This window comes from Octopus bimaculoides, chromosome 12, assembly GCF_001194135.2.
Source record: "Octopus bimaculoides isolate UCB-OBI-ISO-001 chromosome 12, ASM119413v2, whole genome shotgun sequence".
NCBI classification, from domain to species: domain Eukaryota; kingdom Metazoa; phylum Mollusca; class Cephalopoda; order Octopoda; family Octopodidae; genus Octopus; species Octopus bimaculoides.
Window position 1 is genome coordinate 55914441 of NC_068992.1, and position 4932 is coordinate 55919372.

A 4932-nucleotide genomic window follows, 5' to 3' on the forward strand; every position below is an offset into this window, starting at 1 on the left:
TATATATATATATATATATAATAATAATAATAATAATACAAATGATATATGAGCATATGCATGTATACATACATATATGTACATACCTACATCTACATGTATATGTAGATGCATGTCCGGGTACAGGATGTCAAAAAAGGAACGGGAACATAAAACACAAAAAACGGACTTTTTTACAGACAACAGAATGAGCACATAGGAAAACAGACGAGCCACTTATGGAACTTCTCCTTCATCAGCTGCCTCTATTCTAAACTAGGCGTTTCGAAGATGAAGCAGAACACGCATGACAAGGTTTCACACAGGTTCCATCTTGCAAATTCACTCGCAATACATTGGTTGACCTGGGGGCCATAGAAAAATATGCTTGCCTGAGGTGCTATGCAGTGTGAATGAACAGAAACCAAGTGGTTGCAAAGTTAGCTTCTTAACCAAACAGTTATGCCTGTGCCTTTATCTCCTCCAAGCGAATTTCATCCAGTTTTTAGTTGCAATATCATGTTTATAACATTGTCCATCAATTTTGATGCTTCCGTAGAAGAAGCGCCTTCTTGAGTATCTCCTTTACCATTGTAACTGTTGCTGCTGCTACTGCTGATGTTATACCACTTATTGCAAGAAAACCTCCCTGTACTTCTTCATTGTCTTTGCAAGCAAATAATGCATGTCCTACTTTGCCAGATATTTTCAACATCTCAGTGAGTTTCACTGAAACTCCTGCTGCTTTCTCAGTCATCATATCCTTAATGGCCTGTTTAACCATATAACTGTTAACCTCAATAGCAAGTCCCTCTGTTGTATCTACTTAGATTAAATCTCCCCCACTCTCTCTCTCTTCTCCCAATACATTCCCCTTATTCAGCAACCCCTGGCCTAGAGAACAACAGTGCAGTTTTAGCTGGAATGCTTTTGATCAAAAGTCTATCCAGTAAGGGATGATTTAAATCTAAGCCATAGAACCTTGTAATGTCATTTCTATGCCACTTCTTGCTATCATTTGGAGTGAGTACACCATATTTTACACCAGTGGTGTCTTGCTTTTCAAACACACTGCTTTGCAATATAAAACACTTCATAGCTCTGACCTCAAAGTGCGAAACAGCAGAGCATAAGTAAAACTTTTACTTTCTTTGCCTTTCCTTGCTGGGGATGGGTGTTTTATGGAAACATCATAACCAGAATAAGGGAGGGGTCGACAAAGTTCAGAAAACTATTACCTCTGTTAACACAAAGATGTTCACTCTTCAAGTAAACAGCAGATTGTATGATGTTTGTGTATAATGTATGATATTGAATAATAGCAAGACATGGGCTCTGAATATAGAGGGCATATGAAGGTTGGAAGGAAATGAGGTGAGCATGCTCAGTTGGTTGTGTAATGTTAGTGTACATAAAGAATAGTGCTGAAAGAAAAATCAGGTATCAGAGTTAACACTTACTGTACATAGACAAGACTATATGTGTGGACAGGTGAAGTGTATAAAGAGTGATGGTTTGGTGAAAAAGTTCCAAGTGTTCCAGATGGATAGACTCAACAATGGAGACGTAGGACAAAGTTTGTTTTAGGACCCAGTTGCATTTTCAACCCTAAAACCAATTGTCATATATTGTAAAAAAAACACCTTTTTGAGCGTGGCCATTGCCAGTAGCATGTGACTGGCCCTTGTGCTGGTGGCACGTAAAAGCACCCACTACACTCTCGGAGTGGTTGGCATTAGGAAGGGCATCCAGCTGTAGAAACTCTGCCAAATCAGATTGGAGCCTGGTGTAGCCATCTAGTTTCACCAGTTCTCAGTCAAATCATCCAACCCATGCTAGCATGGAAAGCGGACGTTAAACGATGATGATGATGATGATGATATTAAATGTATTTATGAGTCAATACTATGTTAGTAGTGCTTTTACATCCCTTGTTAATGTTATGTCTACAGATTTTCAATAGAAATTATAAGCAGCCCTGATTTTTTTATGATGTTTCATATCTGAGATGCCTGATATAACAAGAACGAGGTTGAAAATGAAAAATGGTTAATGAGTGTATATGCCATATTTCAAGTGTCTCTGATACGAAATGTCATAACAAAATCAGTGTTGACTATAATTTTCTATAGAAAATTTGTAGAGATAACCGTAACAAGTTTTTTAAATGTTTAAAGTATTTTAAACATTTATCAAAATACCATACTGATATGTTTGAAAAAACATACATACAGCAAGTGGAAACTCACTTGCAGACAGCAGGAGAAATCTTTGGAAGAACTCCTATCAGGCATTTCAGCCCCTTACAGATTAACCTTCAGCACACTGTAGGTGCATTATGTCACCATAAAGTTTTCTTCCTGTAGTAACAAGGCAGTGACAGAGGAAACAGTTCTAGAGAAAATACATTGTGCTAAAGGTTAAACTTCTAAGTTTCATGGCAAAACATGCATGTCTGAAAAATACCACATATCAGTCCAATCAATGGTACACGTACCATCTTCATTATCTTCACCATCATTTTACATCTGCTTTCCCTACTGACATGAACTGGATGTGACATGGTCCAAGATAGTTCTTATTTGGAGTTATTACTCTCCAAGATGGGTCAAAGAAGCTTGTCTTGCTTGCATATTTCAGTTTTGCCCTGTTTTCGCTGGATGTCCTTCTTATCACCAACCACCTTATAGAGTCTATTTGGTGTACGTTATCATTGCACCAATACTAGTGAGGTTGTCATGTCCTCGAGAAGACTAAAGAGGCCCCTTGAACACCAAGTCATGTTTGCTTGTCTACCAACTATCTACAAAGTTTGTGTGTGGGTGTGTAATATTGGATGCAAATGGTTCCTAAATAATTTTTTCCAACCTAGAAATGTCTCTAGGCATTTTCAGTTTTGTTGAATTTTGTCTTAGTATTTTGAAATAATTTTCCTTTCCCCCTTTGGCAGTTTCTCTCGTTTTTTGTTTGCTTCACTGTTAGATATTGTATTTTGAACATTCTCACATCCATTTGTTTTTCTTCCTTACTATAGATACCTACACACAATTATATATATATACACATACATATATAGAGAGAGAGAAAGAGAGAAAAAGAGAGAGAGAGAGAAAAAGAGAGAGAGAGAGAAAAAGAGAGAGATGTGTATGTGTGTGTGTATATGTATGTTTATATCTAAATATATGTACATGTACATATATATATAGCCTATATGTAGTAGGTACGTTTTATAATGTGTGTAATATATACAATAATTTTTTTTTTTTTTTTAGAGGAAAAGTAATGTTGACTATTTAGTAGCCACCATGTCTTAAAATTTTGTGTTATGTGACCTTCTAGAACGATTCACCGGCAATACATTAGCTGACCTATTCGTCCTTCTCCCTTCCTACATTTAACGCATTCTTTCCATTGCCAACCACCATCACTTTCCATTCGGTAAAGATTTACGGGAAAAAACGGAACATTTGCCGCTTTGTTCCGGACATTTTTTAATTCTACTTTTATTACATATATTTATGTTGTTTCATATTTTTGATGCACATATGACGGAAATCACCGAGAACTACCGAGCACTGTAAATTAGTCATTCACAAACTTACCTCCTCCTCCTTGTCATTCTGTCTTCCCCTCTGTTTTACTTACTCCACCTTCACCTCTTATTTTTCCTGTTACTTTATGTTAATTACTGCTGCAGCGTTAGTTCGTACGATGTATTAAATCTTTTTTTTTTCAGCTTAAAACTTTTTTCACTAAGAAACCATATGTTATTATATTTATTTTACCAAGTGAAAAAATTAAGACGAAAAAATAATATAATCACATTAAAACAGAAATAAGTAGTAATCTGAAAATTTCAACGGAAATTGCCGAACAATAGGTGTTTCGATGTAGGCCATGTGCTTCAACGGAACTTCAGTGCCCGGATGCTCATGAACATTTTTGATGTCAATCGTTTAGTTTCCTTTACTTTTGGCCACGGTATACCTTTATTAAACTCAATACTTCCAAGCTGTGGGTAAGTAAATATTCATCATTAAATACTGCTATGCTTTTTTTTTCATTTAAAAAAAAAATATTGTTAATTAATGGTGTGGAGTTTCTGTAATAATAATTATAATAATAATAATAGTCAGCGAAGTTGTATTGTGCTCATGTGGTGGATATATGTGTGTATAGTTAAGGGTGGGAATATGGAGGTTCTTATATATATATGTGTGTGTGTGTGTGTATATAAGAATATGGATGATGATATATATATATGCATGTATATTATCCCGAAATGTATTAAATATTCATCACGGCTGATCCTACTAATCGGTTACATATATGTATGTATATGTGTGTGTGTATACACACACATATATATATGAGTCATAGATGTATATATATAACGTATATGTGTGTATATATATCTATGTATGTGAATGCCTATGTATATATAAATATAGGTATTTATGTACGCTATATATGTGTGTATATATATATATATATATACACAATAAGACAATGTATTTACATATGTACATGTTCTTTTGGTGGGGGAGCAGCGGATCTCGAAACGCACAAAGCTGTAAATAACAGCATGTAAATATTGAACTGAAAATCCCTTTTGGATAAAAAAAAAAGTCTCAGGCACATACAGTTTATATATATAGCAATCCATGTAGTTATGGTATTAGGTTAGTAGGTTGTCTCCAAATTATTTCTATAACCTTATATATATTTGGAGAGTAATGTCTATGTGTTTCTTAAATATCATGTCTGGAAGAAAAAATGGAAAATTACCACAGTTTCTCTTCACAGAATACCAACATAAATTCACTTTCTTTTGCAATCATCCATCCATCCAAGCTTTATATTTCCCTCATCGTTCTATCTAACTGTATTTGTGTGAGTATGTATACACGAACACTCACTATATACTCTATACTTATATTAACTGTGTGTATA

The 4932-nt window shown here is 34.9% G+C and overlaps 1 protein-coding gene across 1 annotated transcript in view; it reads left to right on the top strand.

Moving 5' to 3' along the window:
* The first annotated feature begins 3746 nt into the window (after positions 1-3746).
* LOC106870121 (zinc finger RNA-binding protein) overlaps positions 3747-4932 on the top strand; it is a 69974-nt gene continuing 68788 nt past the window's right edge. The window contains exon 1 of the mRNA XM_052972050.1: positions 3747-3997. The gene's annotated coding sequence lies outside the window, so the exon portion shown is untranslated. The remainder of the gene's footprint in view (positions 3998-4932) is intronic.